Genomic DNA, 20578 nt, shown 5'->3' with positions numbered 1-20578 from the left:
CACGAAACGTTGGATACGAAATCTGATTACGTCAAATTGAGAACAATTTACTGTCGAACAAAAAATTCCTGTAACATTTTTTGATAATATTTGAAATGAAGTGGGAAAAAAAGAAAAATCAAAATGACAGAATTTACTTTTCTTATGATATCTCAATAACTGGCCCTGATAATCTCGATTTGTTTGAACTGCTTGATAATGCTTCTATGCATGCAACTTTTTCTCCATTTGACCGACCTTCTAACTCTCATGGTTTAAAAGTTACCAATACAATCCCATTGAAACAGTGGCCATCCTGTAGAAGGTACCTATATTGTTTTTCACTACAAGTATCATTCTTCAAAGACCTCCAAAATTCAATTCATGCAGGTCTTCCCTAACAAAATAAGTATTTTTATTATGGTGGATGCGCGCTCACATATACAGGGCCTTATTGTATGGAAATCTTCAGGGAGTGATTCTACATGAGAAAATAAAGAAAGTTTGCTATATAACTTTAGTTCGTAAATGCTTCATATTCCAAGATACTGGGTGTTGAAGTTTTCCTTAAAACTGACTATTTTTTTCATTGCTGTGAAACCGGTCGTGATAGGTATTCAAATTGAATTTAGTGTGTTTCAAGATGCAGTTATTGCGCATTTAATGACATGCAATTAAAAAAGTATGTTCATCATTTATGTACAGGGTGTTCATGAGAAGATCATGAACTTGGACAAATCAAATTCATCAAAACTCAAGATTTTCAAATTAGAACCTATATTTTTCATTATTTCAGTCGATTCTACTTACAAAAATTGTGGAGATAACTAAGCAAACCCTATACCTAAAATTAATACTTTAAGAGTTATCGAGGAAGAATTTCAAATGAGGAAAAACCGCAATTTATAACTGAGTGGAGTAGTCTGTGACTTCCGGAAAACTCAGAAATAAACTAAAACTCGATGTTTCCATAACTAAATTTGACATTTCAAGAATTGTAATGAATTATTCGTGAATGAAAATTGTATTGGTTTATGGATTTCCCAACAATCTCAACGAAAAATAAATTATAATTCATGAAATGTGAAATTTAGTTATAGAAACATCGATTTTAGTTTCTTTCTGTGTTTTCCGGAAGTCACAGACTACTCTACACAGTGAGGAATTGCGGTTTTTCCTCATGCAAGGTTCTTCCCCGATAACTCTTAAAGTATTTATTTTATGTATAGGGTTTGCTCAAGTAACCCCACTATTTTGGTACGTAGAATCAACTGAAATAATAAAAAATAAAGGTTCTAATATGAAAATCTTTGAGTTATCCCAGTTCATGATCTTCTTATGAACATCCTGTAAATTTTTTTCCAAACCGCAAAAAGTCTTATAATACTACGTATTTGCAGAATCCAAAAAGAAAAAAATGTTTTCTGAAAGAGCTTTTTCTGCCGAAATATTCAAAAAAATGTGGGTCCTTGTCGCCATTATTTTTTTCATAAGAATCTCATTAACTCATAAACTGTTGAGTTTTTACTCAAAACTATTGAGTGTTCCATTTGAAATGAGAAAGTAGTAGTCTGTTTCCGGTATAACCGGAAGTTGTAGAGATCTAAAAATATTTTAGGGAGGAAGATCATTGTCTTAAACCCCAATATGCAAACTTTCAGTGCGAAATTATGAGTAATTTTCCATACACTTCTGATAGGCCATTCCGGTGAATCACCCTGTATAGTTTTTCATAAGGTATGCAGGTTAAGATGTTTTATTTTTTGCACAAAAACGGTGCCTAATTTGAAAAAAAGAATTGGAGTTTTTGTCAGAAATAGAACTAGCTATCCAAAAATAATTTTTCTTTTGAAATATCTCAGTGACGTAACATTTTTTATTTTGAAAAATTGGGAACAAACTTAAAATGATAGAGACTTTTTGGGGATATAGATAACCACATGAAATTTGGTGAAAAAATGTGCTACTTTACCGCACTGTTCTTTCTTATTTTATAGAATCCAATGTACGAATTTTGTCACTGATCGAAGTAACTAATCAAAAGAACTCGTTTTGAAAAATCATATACCTAAATAGGCCTTGAATCGACGAAATTGTATTATAATAAATTCCTTAGTTATAGAATTGTGTATTTTAATATTTTTGTAGTGAATTAACAAAGAGAAATTGATTGAATAAACGAAAAATTGAGGTGATTTTTGCGCTATTCAGATTTCAGAATGTAAACTGTGAACCAAAATTGGTATCGAAAATAACGAACAGGAAAATTTTACTTGCAGCTTCCTTCATATACTAAATAATTGATTTGCGTGAAAATCAATGTCCTTGTGTCCGTACAAAACGTTTGTGACCTCAGATGTGACAGTATTGTTAATACGTTAAATTAATACGTAAACTCAATGTCAATCGTGTAACCTCCAAAGAAAGTTAAACAACGTGATGAATGTGTGTCACATTCATTAACTAGTGTAGGTACTTTTCAGGAGACGAATTTCGTACATTCATAAAGAAACTAGAATTCTTTGGACTAGGCTACAATTTGCGATATTTAAACTCATCAGTTTACAAGATATTTTTTTTCTATAGTTTCACTATTATAGGTAAGCATAGACCATTTACAATTCAAATTTATTTAATTGATTAGATCCTTATCCAGTGCTTAAAAACTAACTAATAAAGAGTTTTTCAATTAGATGTTTCGTTTTTAATAGCCCGCTATCTGGACATCTGTCACTTTTGATGCTGTCATATTTTGACATTTGACAGGTAATAACTACGCCATCACTAATAATGGAATGATACACGTTTCAACAACTCATTGAAATGGTAGAAATCATAGAGCAATAAACATGAATATAGGAAGTACACGCAATTTTTACATGTCCCCAACATGGTTAGATTACGTTGTCGGATTGTGATATATTTTCAAATCCACAATTTTACTATATCGTTATGAATTTATATTATATTGAATGAAATATATTTATTTGAGTGATTCTCGATTGAATATGCAAATTTGAATATTTGGAATTCGATATATTTCCCAATTGTGTAATTTATAAAAAGCAGAATATGTATTATTTTCTGTATCTATCTGCTGAAATCCAAGGTTTGGCAACTTTTGCTCTCCTAGTGTCATCGGTTGTTTCAGGTCGTTTGGCAGGCTTGAAGTTTGTTTTCTGAATTTCTGATATATTTACGTATTTATTTCAATATATTTCAAGTTAATATGAAACGTTAATTCACTATGGGACATAAGAAATGCGTTCTTTGTGAAGAAACTCGCGAATTGAGTAAAAATCGTATCACTGATATGTGTTTATTTCCGCGCGCTTCATGTCAAATTTAATAGTTCATGTTGGTGACAAAATTTGCTTACTGAAAATGACATATGCTACCTCTATCTATGTTTTTTAATCTAAGGTTAAAATCTACAATTAAAAACGGTGGAAACTTTGAAGGAACAGTTCGTAAAACCAAAGCACTTCTGGTTCGTTGTGAAGTACCTTCTCAGTCTGTAATAGTGAAGCTGGTGGAAAAATATGAGCAGAGGGGACATGTTAGTGATGTGAAGAATCGAAACCGTGTACGTCACAGAAGAACAACTGAGAATAAAAAAAAAAGTTTCCTGGCCGTGATATTTTTCAAAGAGGTGATCACAATTGACCACCGAGATTTTGTGATTCAACATACTTAGACTTTTTTTGAGAACACGTAAAAGATTAGATCTATGCCAATAATACTACACAATCGATTCAAAATCTTAGAGATGGAATTCTTGAAGTTATCGCTCTATTCTCTCGAAAGTGATCGTTTATTTTATTGAAAAATTGTGTCAATTTAAAATTATCATTATTTCATCTATTTCCTTACGTAAGAGACCCAAAAGCAGTTTCGCGGATGAAAAATCGGAATAATCATAATAAATCCATATCTTAAATGGCAACTTTTTATGTTAGATTCACATTAAATGAGACAGAATTGGGAAATGATATTCTTTCGAATAGCAAAACATCCATTAAAATTTCAACACGAGTTTTACTTGTTCGAAATGAAAAAGAGACTGTTTCGAATCGATATACGGAACTTGAGAAAAAGCCTTTGTATTCCAGACGAGGTGCCAACATTAAAGTTAGTGCTGAGATGTGGATACCTCGCATTCTTCAGTTGGCGTGTTTTCCAGAGAAAATAACGCAGCAATTGTGTCAATTTCCACCTGGAAAAATCCTCGAGAATATGTCTGGAGAAAGAAAATGTTTCATCGCAACGTTTTTTTTAAGTGATTTTTACGGGACTCAGATAGGAAAATTTTTGATGAAATAATTTCCCAAAATTTCTGACGAATTTCGAGAGGAAAATGGCTTTAAATATCATAATTGAAATGTAAGAGTTTTCATTTTGATATTGAAATAAACGAGTAGATATTATATTTTACTTTAATTTTATTTGTAATGGTTTTTTACAATGTCAAAATACGTTTTGAAGCGTATATCGTTCAATTCTTAGTAACTAATGTACTAAATGGTGTTTTTTTAGAGCTATAGAACTTTGAATTGCAATAAAATAACGATGGATTATTCGATTGACATGAATTTTATTTATCCGCAAGATAATCTTGTGGCATTACATTTTAAATATGATTTCTAGCATATGACCGCCACGGCTGGCTCGGATGTAGTCCAATCTGGACGTCCAATTTTCGATGACTTTTTCCAACATTTGTGGCCGTATATCGGCAATAACACGGCAAATGTTGTTTTCCAAATGGTCAAGGGTTTGTGGCTTATCCGCATAGACCAATGACTTTACATAGCCCCACAGAAAGTAGTCTAGCGGTGTTAAATCACAAGATCTTGGAGGTCAATTCACAGGTCCAAAACGTGAAATTAGGCGGTCACCAAACGTGTTTTTCAATAAATCGATTGTGTCACGAGCTGTGTGACATGTTGCGCCGTCTTGTTGAAACCACAGCTCCTGGACATTATGGTTGTTCAATTCAGGAATGAAAAAGTTAGTAATCTATACCGATCACCATTGGCTGTAACGTTCTGGCCATCATCGTTTTTGAAGAAGTACGGACCAATGATTCCACCAGCCCATAAAGCGCACCGAACAGTCAGTTTTTCTGGATGTAACGGTGTTTCGACATACACTTGGGGATTAGCTTCACTCCAAATACGGCAGTTTTGTTTGTTGACGTAGCCATTCAACCAGAACTGCGCTTCATCGCTAAACAAAATAAAATGGACGTAGTGCGCGATACATATTCCGCACAGAACCAATATTTACGAAATAAAATTGCACTATTTGCAAGCGTTGTTCAGGCGTGAGTCTATTCATGATGAATTGCCAAACCAAACTGAGAATAAATCACTTGACAGCTGTTAAATCTGTCGCCATCTTGAACAGTAATGCCAACTTAAAGTTATATACCTCGAAAAAAAACACCCATTAGTTCATAATCATAAAAAATTTTTTTTGAAATTTTCGATATCTCGGAAACATGGAGCTGAAATTTGTTATTTCCTGTTCATTTAGATAGATTTTTTTCGAAATAAGGTCATTGACGATAACTTGTTTGAAATTCGAACATCGTTTAGGGAGTTTTTCAATTACGACCTCAAGAAGGATCCTTCAACGCAATCCATTCAGTGAATACAAATTTCAAGGAAGTTAATATATCCTAAATTGACCTATTCCTGTACCAACGTCAGAATTGTTCAATACATTCTGGTCAGAACTTATTACATCCAAGTCAAAATCAGACAAATGCAATTGTAACAATTGAACCATATACGCGGAGAAGAGAACAATCATCACAATATAAGGAGACTTATGTAATTGGCTCCTTGATGCATCATGCGGAACTACATGACTAGAAAGCAGTATCTTTCGAGAAATCTCATTGCACAATAGAACAAACAGTCTGGGATATGTTAAACATCCACCTACTGCCATAATATGAGATCTTTCAACTCCGTTGCCTTTATCTTTATTGACGTAACCAGACGAACATCTTCCTACGAGTGCATCACTCTGGCAATTCTAGTGAATTGGCGATTTTCAAGCGCTCGTTCCCCGAACACGGTGCCTGTAATATGTAATCAGGTGGTCTCTGTATTTTTTGAATTTTAAGACTGGATTTAGAAACTTGCTATTTTCAGGCTAGGTTTGGATCTCGAATGCTGTGGTTGAGTTCGTTATTAGACAGAATCTGACTAACTTTAAGTTGACGTTACTGTTCAAGATGGCAACCGATTTAACAGTTGTCAAGTGATTTATTTTCAGTTTGGTTTGGCAATTCATCATGAATAGACTCACGCCTGAACAACGTTTGCAAATAGTGCAATTTTATTTCGAAAATAATGGTTCTGTGCGGAATACGTATCGCGCACTACGTCCATTTTATTTTGTTTAGCAATGAAGCGCACTTCTGGTTGAATGGCTACGTCAACAAACAAAACTGCCGCTTTTGGAGTGAAGCTTATCCTCAAGTGTATGTCGAAACACCGTTTTATCCAGAAAAACTGACTGTTTGGTGCGGTTTATGGGCTGGTAAAATCATTGGTCCGTACTTCTTCAAAAACGATGATGGCCAGAACGTTACAGCCAATGGTGATCGGTATAGAGCCATGATTACTAACTTTTTCATTCCTGACTCGAACAACCATGATGTCCAGGAGCTGTGGTTCCAACAAGACGGCGCAACATGTCACACAGCTCGTGCCACAATCGATTTATTGAAAGACACGTTTGGTGACTGCCTATAATTTCACGTTTTGGACCTGTGAATTGGCCTCCAAGATCTTGTGATTTAACACCGCTAGACTACTTCCTGTGGGTCTATGTAAAGTCATTGGTCTATGCGGATAAGCCACAAACCCTCGACCATTTGGAAGACAACATTCGCCGTGTTATTGCCCGATATACGGCCACAAATGTTGGAAAAAGTCATCGAAAATTGGACGTCCAGATTGGACTACATCCGAGCCAGCCGTGGCGGTCATATGCCAGAAATCATATTTAAAATGTAATGCCACAAGATTATCTTGCGCATAAATAAAATTGATGTCAATCGAATAATCCATCGTTGTTTCATTGCAATTTAAAGTTCTATAGCTCTAAAAAAAACACCCTTTACAATAATTAAGGGTGGAATTGACGCAGGAATGATCGAACGCTCGAAAGCTCACCTGTATTAATAATAAGCGACCTACAAGTATTCGACCCGGAAAATCGCGAACGTATACGGGGTGCGCCCGAAAAAAAGTCGTCGTAGCCATGCAACAACCCCCGATTGATCGATACGGCCGAAAAATACGTTCGAAAACGTGGGGAATCGAAGAGCGCACGAGAGCGACGTCGTGGGGCCTCTCTACAATATCCTTCCGGCCCGTGGCGATAGAGAGGGAAAACGCTTTTAAATACGGGCCGCCGTTCCATGGCACGCCTGGATATATCGGCAAACGACGACGCGAAGGCGACTAGATTGCAGCGAGAGCCAGTAGCGAAGAAGAGCAGAGCGCGCCGCCAAACCGGAAACACGGGACCGGATTCCTAAGATTGATCTCGCTCGAATTTTTCGCATTTTTCGCGAGGTCGCGTACCCGAAGGGTTTTTGACACCGGGGCATCGGGTCTGTGCGATTAGCCGGCCACCACACGGTGGGGTTGGTTGGTTTTGTTTTCTGTCTCTCTTTCTGGAGAGGTAGGAACGAGTGTGCCAACGAGTGGTTGTTGTTTCACGTGTGTGCCATCTCGGATATGCGATTTTTGGATTGAAGGAACAACTCGAGGTGAGAACTTTTTTTTTGACAGTAATAAATACAATTTTTTTATACCGCACGCAACAATAGAGAAAAAACAGCAAGGTCCTAATTACACCTGTCTTAAATTGTTTAAGAAGCTCCCAAGTTATGTAAAAGAGTTAAACTCAACTGCCTCATCCAGAAAAGTAAAAAAGTTGCTTTTGGTAAAGACTATTTACGATTCGAACGAATTCTACTACTTCTGTTTTTGAGTGTTTCAACTGTATTGTACTATAGGTCTATAGGTCTACGTTTCATAAATATTGACAATTAAGCCATATCATTTTTTATTGGAAAATATTTATACATGTTGTATGTCTACTAAATTTTTAGTTTTCTACATATGTAAATGAAGAAATAAATAAAAATAAATAATAAATTAACTTTGTTGACGCAATCCAAAAAAATCTATGCCAAACAAAAATGAATAAGGAAGTCAAATGAGCTTTTCAACGCTAGTTCATTTATGCGCCAAAATTGCCCGTTTTGAAAATCATTGAACCATAGAAAACTGTATTTATGTAATATGTTATAACGGAATCACAACTGGGTAATTTTTTTTTAACATTCAGCTCAGTTTGCTATTGTTCTTATGAAGCTATCATCACGAAATATTGCACGAAGGTTTAAATGGTTATTCTATGAAGACACGCAAATTCTAAACTAGATCAGATCTGTAATTACGGGAATATTAGGTTTGTCCCATTTTCTTTTTTTAATTTTCTATAATTCTGTATATTTATTAACAAAATATCAAATCTGCTGTTACGAAATTATCGGATAATTCTTTTCGATATCCAGGTTGAATTTTCTATGGTTCTCATGTCGCTACATCGTGATACACTATTTTCCACCAAGCTTGGAATTGGTATTCTATAATATAATATTCTATAAATATTAAACAACCTATGTCCTATGTCGAATTTGTTGTCATTGAAATATAACATTTTTGTTTTTCGATATTCTTCTTGAATTTTCTATAGTTATGGTTTCGCTATAAACATACGGAATTTGGTATGAAGCTTTATACAGGATGTACCTGAATTGGCGGTTCAAACGAAAAGGACGAAATCCCTTCACAAGATATTCAACTTAAATTAAGCACAGATATTCCAATTCAAAGCTTTCATCATGTGATGTATTAATTTTGAATGCAAATCTACAGGGGGATATTTTTTCTGGAACAGTTCCCGCTTCTTTCCTCCAGAATTTTTTTTTTTTTTGTGGATCTCTGGTAGTTTGAAAATAGTGAAAAGAATATACTTTTTGGTTTTTTGTAGTTTTGTCTTATCTGCTAAAAAAATCCAAATTATTATAAATTTCCAGTTAGTAAGCTGTGATGAATTAATCAATTTTTGATACTCATTTACCTAATCTGTGCCGAAAATTTATAAAAGTATCTAGATATAATCATCACAAAAAAGTAGGACTACAAGAAACACCCTGTATCTCGAAAACGAAGCGTTTGCGGGCTCATGTTCATAGGACTTTTTTTTTGTTGAAAATATCCAATGAATCTCTGATTTTCCTTTATACCTCCAATTTGGGAACACCCTGTATAGTTTCTCGAATCTGTATCAACGGAAATATCGCTTATTGTTTCCGATATTTTTCTCGAATTTTCTGTAAATAGCTATGTTCAATAGGAACATAATATAAGAACGAATTTCTTTTAATTTAACTTTTGGATTCTGAAAATTACGAAACACAAACTATAAAAATTTTTGGGGTGGAGTCAATTTTTTTTCTAGGACGATTCCATAGGTTTTCATAGGTAATAATGAATTGCAGCAGCGAAATCATTTGTAAGACTTCTCTTACACTCAAATCAAACTATTCTTCAACATTGCTACAGAAATGTTGCATCATTCGAAAATAAACACAATGAGATGAGGAACGCACAGAAAATTTTACGCAATTGTTAATTATTTTATTTCATATCATGGAATAATTCAATTCTTATTACAAGATTAGAAAAGAACAGGCCAGCTATTGCGCGTTTTTGATTTTTCCCTTTTCAATATTTATTTATTACACCATTCCAGCCAATTACAGAATGGGGAAAAAATTTCAAAAATTAAACCTTATGAAACTAAATCCATTCCATGTGAAAAATAAAAAAACAAAAGACATCGGAGCCAAGTGCGAGCCATGAAATATCGCAGCCTACTAAATGGATTTTTGAATTGTTTGAAATGTTTTCACAAATCAGATCAACAAAACAGCAATAGGTCAAAAAGTTCACTCGAAGTTTATATCTAGATCTAAGCTTCTTTTTGAATATTTTTAAACTCTCAGTGGTCCACAAAAAAAAATTCTAGAGGGAAAAGCGGCCACTGTTCCAGAAAAATAACACCCTATAGATTTGCAAATAAAATTTGGATGTCACGTGATGTGAACTCTAAATTGGATTATATATGCCAAATTTCAGTTGGATAACTTGTGGAATGAACATGCTACGAGAAAAAAAAAATTGACAAAAAATCAAACTTCAACATTCTGTATCATGAAAACCAAGCATTTGTGAATCCATATTTATACCCACAAGCGTTCCACTGTTTTGTAACCGATTTCCTAATATCAGTTTGATTGGATGAATATTGTTTAAATTATTCAGTGGATGAAATTCCACACGAGAATCTCGATTCAAAAATCCAAATTTCATATCATGAATAAGCTCGAACCCGAACGTAATAGTATTATTTATAATGAAATGTCTGAAAATACATCATTTCGAAACTAGTAGGTTGAATTTTGCGGTAATCACATTATTTTCAATACGTAATTTCGTTTCAAACTTCATGATTGCTATACTATGTCAAAAATAAACTGATCAATGTAACACAATATTCTATTTTCCATCAGAATCGGCCCAAGTGAATTATTTCGGAAATAATTGACTAATCCGATCATCACAACATTTTTAAACGCATTTTCAGTAATCGAATTCAGTACTTGCAGCGAATTCACTTTGATGTATTCTATCCACTTGCCTCCAAGTTTTTGGGTTTTAGAAAGGAAAAAATTCGACCGGAGCCATCTCAGGAGAATGCTTTGTTGTTTCGATAAAACTTGTCGACAGACATCAATTTCTTAGTTGGAGAAAACAGATGTTGTAATTCATAGCATTCTTCTTCATATAAATGATGAATTGGTCATAAGTGTCACCTATGTGTACTCACATAGATGACACTTATGACCAATTCATCATTTATATAAATAAGAATCATTTATTTTAATTTTTATTTATATAAATAAGAACTTGGTTTATTTATTTTGGTCATAAGTGTCATCTATGTGAGTAAACACATAGGTGACACTTATGATCAATTTTTTTCAAGTAGCTGAAGAAAGTTAGCACTAAATCGTAACGATTCGATATTTCCTACGCCAGAAGCAATAAACCAACAGGAACCGTTGATTATATCACCAATCATATAGATTTGTTCAATATGTTTACAAACATGCATTTCACAAAAAAGCAATTAAATATCTGGTACGATCTTGGATTTCGACATCCGATTCAATCGACCAAATCCGACAGTATCATTGTTCCATCCGCTTGGCGTTCATCCGATGCACACGTCGTGAGATCTGCTTCTTCAGCTGTAACAATTATTTTGCAACAACCTGTTTTCAAATAAATGCCTCCTCAAGTACGCCCGACTGTAAGATTTCAATTGTTTGTACCCATTCCCAAACTATTTCGCCAACGCGTCCTCCAATAAGGTGTTATCACGGGTTTTCGTACTTCCTCGAACTACTTCTATACAGGGTGCGTCTTAAAAACGCGCTCTCATCCGAGAAGTTTACGGAACCAATTAAAAAAACACATGTGTGCAGGGTGAAACTGGAGGTTTAGGAAAATTATGGTTTCCTTGGATAAAGTTCTATAAATACAGGGTGATTCACTGGGATGGCCTATTTGACGTTTATTGAAAACTAATCATTATTTTGAGCTGAAAATTTGCATATCAGGGTTTGAGAGAATGAACTTTCTCCCTAAAATATTTTCAGACCTCCACAACTTCCGGTTATACCGGAAACAGACTACTACATTCTTATTTCACATGGCACACCCAGTATATTATTGCATCATTAGATAGCTTTTTCGACGATAATCTCGGCAATATGCCATACTTTGGTTACATCTCAACGGTTCATGAGTTAATGGGATTCTCATGAAAAAATGGTGGCGATGACGACTCACTTTTTTTTGAATATTTCGGCAGAGAAAGCTTTTTTCGAAAAATTCTGTTTCTTTTTCGATTCTGCAAATACGTAGTATTATAAGATTATATTTCTTATTATTTCAGTCTTTCAGAACTTTATGTGCAATTCTTCACTGTGTGGAGTAGTCTGTGACTTCCGGAAAACACAGAAAAAACTAAAATTCGAAGTTTGGATAACTAAATTTTACATTTCATGAATTATAATTCATTTTTCTTTGGGATTGTTGGGAAATCCATAAACCAGTACAATTTTCAGTTACGAATAATTCATTACAATTCTTGAAATGTCAAATTTAGTTTTGGAAACATCGTATTTTAGTTTCTTTCTGTGTTTTCCGGAAGTCACAGACTATTCCACACAGTGAGGAATTGCGGTTTTTCCTCCTTTAAAGTTCTTTCTCGATAACTCTTAAAGTATTAATTTTAGGTATAGGGTTTGTTTAAGTAACCCCCAATATTTTTGTACGTAGAATCAACTGAAATAATAAAAAATATAGGTTATGGTTTGAAAATCTTGAGTTTTGATGAATTTGTGTTGGCAAAGTTCATGATCTTCTTATAAACACCCTGTACATTTTTGGTCCGAATCGCAAACACTCTTATAATACTCCGTATTTGCATAATGGGTAAAGAAAACAAATTGTGGAAGAAAGCTTTTTCTTCCGAAATATTCAAAAAATGTGAGTCCTAATCGCCACCATTTTTTTTATAAGAATCCCATCAACTCATGAACCGTTGAGTTTATACCCAAGGTATGGCATATTGCCAGAATTGTCAACAAAACAGCTATCTAATGATACAATAAAATACAGGGTATACCATTCGAAATAAGGAAGTAATAGTCTGTAGAGATCTGAAAATATATTAGGGAGGAAGATCATTGTCTCAAACACCAATATGGAAATTTTCAGCTCAAAATTATGATTAATTTTCCATAAACGTCTAAAAAGCCATCCCGGTGAATCACCCTGTATAATAAGATTTATTTGTTTTAATTTTCATGAATATAAAAAAGAATTTTATTTATTTATTTTGGTCATAAGTGTCATCTATGTGAGTAAACACAACTTTAACACCCTGTATCTCGGAAACGAATCGTTTGTAGGCCCATGTTTACATGACTTTTTTCTCTTAAAATCATCCAAGGAATCTCCCAATTGAGGAACACCAAACGTTAAACCCGGTCACCCATCCAGACACCGCTCCCACCCGACGCTGCTTAAAACTTTGTAATTTTTTTCTTCAGAATGCGAACGATCTCAAAATCTCGACCGCGTTCAAGCGAACAGCAACAACAGACAATAAGAATCGCAATTCCGACGGTGAATCTCCGCAATTCCAAACCGTCGGCGTTTTCGCGATAAACTTTTACAACAGGTATAAACTTAATTGAGGCAATTTTATTTCTCGGGGCTCCGTAAATCCGTAATTACTCGAAATGGCCACTTTATACCGCTCACGGTATGTGCCAGACGATGATTACGTCCCCGCCGTAGCTAGAAATGGTCTCGTCGTATTACTTTTTGACGGACTATCGCGGAGACTATAAGCTCGAGAAGAAGAAGAAGAAGCCATCGGTTGTTGTGTCGGTTCTTCCGCTCGACAACTCGAACATTCCGTAGGATCTTCGACTGGGTACATGTCTGGCATCCTCAATTATCAAACGTGAATTGAAATCTCTCACATATTTCAGATGCACGCAATCTCTCGACCGCTCTTCCTTTTTCTTTTTACTGCGTTAGAGCTGCCAACTGTATCTCTTTGTAGACAAAGGTTTTATGTTTCTTCTATCTTACGATTCACCTGAACAATTATTGTTGTGAAAATTATTTTTGAACTGACCTTACGACTCCTGTTTTCGAGATGCAGGGTGTTTTCGAAAATTTGGAAGAATTCTCTAGCACTAAACTCTATTAAATACTTACTAATGATATCAATTAAAAATAATCCAAATCAAAGAAATCATCAAAATAACGGGTGTTTTTTTTCGAGGTATATAACTTTGGTTGTTCAAGATGGCGACCGATTTAACAGCTGTCAAGTGATTTATTCTCAGTTTGTATGGCAATTTATCATCAATAGACTCACGCCTGAACAACGCTTGCAAATAGTGCAATTTTATTTCGAAAATAATGCTTCTGTGCGAAATACGTATCGCGCACTACGTCCATTTTATTTTGTTTAGCGATGAAGCGCACTTCTGGTTGAATGGCTACGTCAACAAACAAAACTGCCGCATTTGGAGTGAAGCTAATCCTCAAATGTATGTCGAAACACCGTTACATCCAGAAAAACTGACTGTTTGGTGCGCTTTATGGGCTGGTAGAATCATTGGTCCGTACTTCTTCAAAAACGATGATGGCCAGAAAGTTACAGTCAATGGTGATCGGTATAGAGCCATGATTACCAACTTTTTCATTTATGAATTGAACAACCATGATGTCCAAAAGCTGTGGTTCCAACAAGACGGCGCAACATGTTACACAGCTCGTGCCACAATCGATTTATTGAAAGACACGTATGATGACCGCCTAATTCCACGTTTTGAACCTGTGAATTGGCCTCCAAGATCTTGTGATTTAACACCGCTAGACTTCTTTTTGTGGGGCTCTGTAAAGTCATTGGTCTATGCGGATAAGCCACAAACCCTTGACCATTTGGAAGACATCATTCGCCGTGTTATTGCCGATATACGGCCACAAATGTTGGAAAAAGTCATCGAAAATTGGACGTCCAGATTGGACTACATCCGAGCCAGCCGTGGCGGTCATATGCCAGAAATCATATTTAAAATGTAATGCCACAAGATTATCTTGCGGATAAATAAAATTCATGTCAATCGAATAATCCATCGTTGTTTTATTGCAATTTAAAGTGCTATAGCTCTAAAAAAACACCCTTTAGAAATCTGAAAGTGGTTACATAAAGTTTGTCTGCTTCAAAGGAATAAAGGCCATTTATGATATTCTTGAGAAGGTAGAGCTCCAAGAAACCGAATTTTATTATCTTTATGTAAAATTTCGAAATCTTGGTCAAAATTGTATCCTAGTTCCAACAGATTATTGGAATATGTTGACATATCGACAATTGATTAATTTCTTTGATTTTTTTCAATTCAACTCGTTGGTACAGTATGATACACCTTGGGAATACTTGTTCCTCAATTAATTCATTTGACGTACACTATTTTTCTATGAATTGGCAGAACTTTATCATTACGTAAGAGAAATCTGAGAATTCTGAAGGTGGTTACATAATATTTTTCTCCTTCAAAAGAATAAAGGCCGTCTATGATATACTTCGGGTGGTGGAGCTCCAAGAAACCAAATTTTATTTTTGAAGTCTTGGTCAAAATTAATTTCTAGTTCTAGATTGAAATATGTAAAATATGTTGACATATCGACAAGTGATGTATTTCTTTCAGATTTTTTCAATTAAAACAGTTGTTACTGTCGGGTAGTGCAAAAATAAGTATGATACACCTTGGGAATACTTGTTTCTCACTTAATTCATTTGACGTACACTATTTTTCTAAGAATTGGCAGAACTGTATCATTACGTAAAATAAATCTGAGAATTCTGAAGGTGGTTACATAACGTTTTTCTCCTTCAAAAGAATAAAAGGCCGTCTATGATATACTTCGAGAGGTGGAGCTCCAAGAAACCGAATTTCGATATGAATTCCTCGATCTTAAACTACCGAGAAGAAGAAGATACTGGATCGAATTTCGAAGAATATGCAAGGCGACCCACAAATCGATCGATGCGAGCGAAGCATGGGTTCCGTTATTCGATTATTTAAGAATGTGGAAAAACCCATAACCGAGAGAGAGAAAGATGAACCAGATATATTTCACAATAATCCGAGATTATATTTTTTTTTTCTCGACGCATTTCTTCTAATGGCTTCCACAGCGGGTTATCGCGACAGAACAGGTATTGGACATCCATCCGGGCGAAGGTCGCGTGTGGATTCGATCCCGATGATTCACCTTTCCGTGAAATTCTCACACACACAAAAGAGAGCTCGGCTCAGCGCGCTGTGGTGCGTCATCTTTTTCCCGCGCTGCGTTTCCGACAACGCCGGAAAAATTTATCGAAAAGAAGGGGTTCGGAAATAGGCCAAATGGAATATTTAATTAAGGGGATAAACGAAGCGTCTTTCGCTCCACTGAACTGATAAGCTGACGAGTGGTCTTTATTTTTTTTTTTTTTAATAAATGTTGAGCTCGGCTTCAATTCGGGGAGAATTTTGGGGATGTTTTGCAGCCAAATTTAACCAGCCAATTGAAAAATCCCCGGTCTACCACAGAAAAATACATTTTTTCGGCAAAATTCGAATTTATTATTCAATATAGTTGCCTTCGAGAGCGATTATAGCGATCTTCCAACTTTTCGATAGCATTTTTGTTGTACGATTTGTTTTTCGATTCAAAATTGGCCTCATTTTCGGCGATTACTTCTTCATTGGCGCTAAATTTCTTTCCAGCGAGCATTCTTTTGAGGTCTGAGAACAGGAAAAAGTCGCTGGGGGCCAGATCTGGCGAATACGGCGAATGCAGAAGCAATTCGAAGGCCAATTCATACAATTTTGCCATTGTTTTCATTGATTTGTGATACGACGCATTGTCTTGATCAAACAGCACCTTTTTTTCTTCAAATGGGGCCGTTTTTCAACGATTTTATCCTTTAAACGATCCAATAACGCTATATAATAATAACTGTTGATGGTCAGGCCCTTTTGGAGGTAATAAATGAATATTATACCTTGCGCATCCCAGAATACTGATGCCATAACCTTGCCAGCTAACTGTTGTGTTTTTCCTCTCTTTGGAGTTGGTTCATCGTGTGCAGTCCACTCAGCTGATTGTCGATTGGACTGCGGAGTTAAATGATGGAGCCATGTTTCATCCATTGTCACATATCGACGCAAAAATTCAGATTTATTGCAATTGAACAGTTTCAAACACTGCTCAGAATCATTAACACGTTGTTGCTTTCGATCGATTGTGAGCTCACGCGGCAAACATTTTGCACACAGCTTCCTCATGTACAAATATTCGTGAATGATATGATGTACACGTTCAGATGATATCTTCACAATGTCTGCTATCTCGATCAACTTCACTTTACAGTCATTCAAAATTATTTTGTGAACTTTTTTATTTTTTCTTCGGTGACAGCTTCTTTTGGGCGTCAACTTCGTTCGCCGAATTCGGTGCTCTTTCCAACACGTGTAAACTCAGCATACCAATCAATGATGGTTGATTTTCCTGGTGCAGACCCTGGAAACTCTCCATCAAGCCAAGATTTTGCTTCAACTATATTTTTTCCTTTCAAAAAGCAATATTTTATCAGCACACGAAATTCTTTTCTTTCCATCTTTTTTCAAATAACAAAAGTAGCTACACTCACAACGCAATATCTCACAAACTAATGGTCGGACTGTTGTCAAATTTTGACACGTATCGTTTGAAGGTTGGTACTAACTAAAAATCATATGGATTTAATGCTAGCACAAGCTCAGCTTGGTGGTGCGTTATCTTTTTCAGCGCTGAAGTTCCGACAACGCTGGAAAAATTTATCGAAAAAGGGGTTCGGAAACCATCCAAATGGAATATTTAATTAAGGGGATAAACGAAGCGTCTTTCGCTCCACTGAACTGATAAGCTGACGAGTGGGCTTGATGTTTTTTTTTCTTTTTTAATAAATGTTGAGCTCAGCTTTAATTCGGGGGAAAAATTTCGGGGATGCTGTTGATGTTTTGTAGCCGAATTTAGCGCGTGGGTTCATCTTCTGCTGTTCAAAATGGAATATTTCGATTGGATGAAAGAGAAATTCTAATTTTTTTTTCGAGATCCGTATTGATCAATGGAACACAAAATATTCATTACTCATCCAAATCAATCGCATCGACTTTAAAGTAGGTCTTTTTTGCTTGTTATAGTATGTACAAGGTCTCCTTTCAATTTTTTTTCAATATTCTCAAAATATGGAATATTCAACAAAAATTTTTCGATATGAAAATTTTCGGGTGAATTTCTATACAAAAATCGTTATATCTACTGAAATATTCGTCACAGACCCTTCGAATGAAGACGTTTTTTGAAGATCGAGCTGTGATCTACAACATAGTGAGTTTCTTGCGTCCAGGAGAAATGGCAGCCTTGAGAAAATTGTCAAATGAAATAATTTCTACATTGTTCAGATACAAATTATCAGGTTACCAATAAGGATCACGATGATCACAGCGATACGCGCGATTAAATCAACATACATTGTGTCCTTAATGTATGGAACAAATTCATATTTAACTAAACAGACCATTCAAGAAATAATCCTGAAATACGTCGATTTTTGATTTTTATTTTCCGTATTTTAAAATAATAATCTAATATACAGGGTGAATTACTTTCGAGTAGTGCCGTCACCGTCATTTTTTTTAAATGGAACACCCCCATTTTGTCTCAATTTTCCGATTACTCTAGCTGAGCTGATTCCAAAAATGTATCACATGTTGATTCCAATTGGTAAAGTGTGGACAAAAATACAATAGTTTTGTGTGTGCTCATAAAGTAACGCGTAACATTCTTTATTAGTTAAATTAACAATATTATCTGATATACTTATTGTCTAGCGGCAATTGGTTTGAATATAACACCCTGTAGTTAGTTACATTTTTCGATTAATTAAAATGAGCTGTTTCCAAACATGTTTGATACTTGAGGTCTAGCAGACAGAATATGAAAGAAATTATTTCTTATTTTTATACATTTTTATTTAATCTAAAAATGTAACGAACTACAGGGTGTTACATTCAAACCAATTGCTACTAGACAATAAGTATTTCTGATAATATTGTCAATTTAACTAATAAAGAATGTTACGCGTTACTTTATGAGCACCCACAAAACTATTGTATTTTTGTCCACCCTGTACCAATTGGAATCAACATGTGATACATTTTTGGAATCAGCTCAGCTAGAGTGATCGGAAAATTGAGACAAAATGAGGATGTTCCATATAAAAAAAAATACAGTGACGTCATTACTCGAAACTCGAAAGTAATTCACCCTCTATATTACTTTATTATTTTAAAATACGGTAAATTAAAATAAAAAGTCGACGTGTTTCAGGATTATTTCTTAAAACGGTCTGTTTAGCTAAAAATGAATTTGTTCCATACTTTACGGACACCGTGTATATGCACTATTCGCTTCGTTTTCCAACAAAAGCCGATAGCACGATAAGCCCCATTTGGACAAACAAATATTCATATCTCGCACGGTCGGTTTGATCTCCGCCCTCGTAAAAGGGACAACCGTCACCCGTCAGGCCTATCTGTCACATCTGCGTGTGACAGCGTTCGGACAAAGCTGTCACATTCATCTCGAGTTTTGTCATTCCTAAATCCCAACTCGCAAATCTCCTTCTTAATCGTTGTCACCATTGGACAAATGGACGCTACTGAACCCGCTGTGGCGGTGGAAAATACCTGGTGACACATTCAGAAAAAATTACAGGTGTTTTGGGTTTGTTTCATAGATTCTGTTTTGATATTCTTCCTATTCTTCTCGTCTGTCAGATCTCAAAAACTCCACTTTTACGTTGAAAATTTGTGCAGTAAAACTGTCTGCGCGAAAATTTGAAGTACACGTCTCAGTAGAGTTTTCAGCACTGTTTACGAATATCAAAACAGATTTTCAAAATTCCGATGTACAGGGTGTTGTTTCGAGGATTCAAACGATTCATAATTTTTTGTTAACCCGGACCTGGATTTTCAAGGCGGTTATTGCATGATACGTTTGGGCTCTCAATTAGGAACATATTTACCAAATATGAAGAAAATGTACCGGATGGTTCGTTTGATATGGCCTCAGAAAGAAACGGGCAAAATTCATAAAACACCCTGTATCTCGGCTACGAAAACAGTAAAACCCAATAAATGGGGTATCTCCAGAACCGCCTTGGTGCCACCTATGCACCTGTGAAATATTTCCGTTTCTCAATGAAACACCCTGTATAAGGGATTTTCTCGAAATATCACTTTAGAAAATCCAGATACTCCGTACCCTTTTAATCCAAAAATAACCTTATCTCCAACAAAATCCACAAGTTTACATTTACCACGTGACGAAGTACTTCTCAAAATCCATCGACATAAAGCAGACTCAACGACGCAAAATCTGCATATTTTCCGCAAGGATAGATCATGAAACAAGGAAACAGCAGCGGTTGAAATTTATTCCATTATTTTATTCAAATGTCCCGCATTGATCCTCGGCTGTTTTCCAATGCAAAACAGGCTCAGCCGTAAGAATAATAACCAATTCGAAAAATACATGCGCTGAGAGCATGAACTAGTGTTTTGAGGAGTATCCCATCTATTTCTCCTTGGCAGATATCCAGAGACCGCCTTGGGCCTTTTCTGGAATTTCAAATGCACGAGGTGCATCCATATCAGAAAGACAGCAAGATGTCTCTCATTAAGTGACACATTCTTCTTTCTCGTTTGTAAAGGTTTTTTTTAGAGCTATAGACCCTTAAATTGCAATAAAAC

At 35.4% G+C, this 20578-nt stretch overlaps 1 protein-coding gene across 1 annotated transcript in view; it reads left to right on the top strand.

The window, feature by feature from the left end:
- The first annotated feature begins 7416 nt into the window (after positions 1-7416).
- The window catches only part of LOC123681236, a 34652-nt gene continuing 21490 nt past the window's right edge, over positions 7417-20578 (top strand). The window contains exon 1 of the mRNA XM_045619503.1: positions 7417-7774. The gene's annotated coding sequence lies outside the window, so the exon portion shown is untranslated. The remainder of the gene's footprint in view (positions 7775-20578) is intronic.

Source organism: Harmonia axyridis, chromosome 5 (genome assembly GCF_914767665.1).
Source record: "Harmonia axyridis chromosome 5, icHarAxyr1.1, whole genome shotgun sequence".
NCBI lineage: Eukaryota > Metazoa > Arthropoda > Insecta > Coleoptera > Coccinellidae > Harmonia > Harmonia axyridis.
Note: the sequence above shows the minus strand (reverse complement) of the source record. Positions and strands in the feature narration are given on the sequence as shown.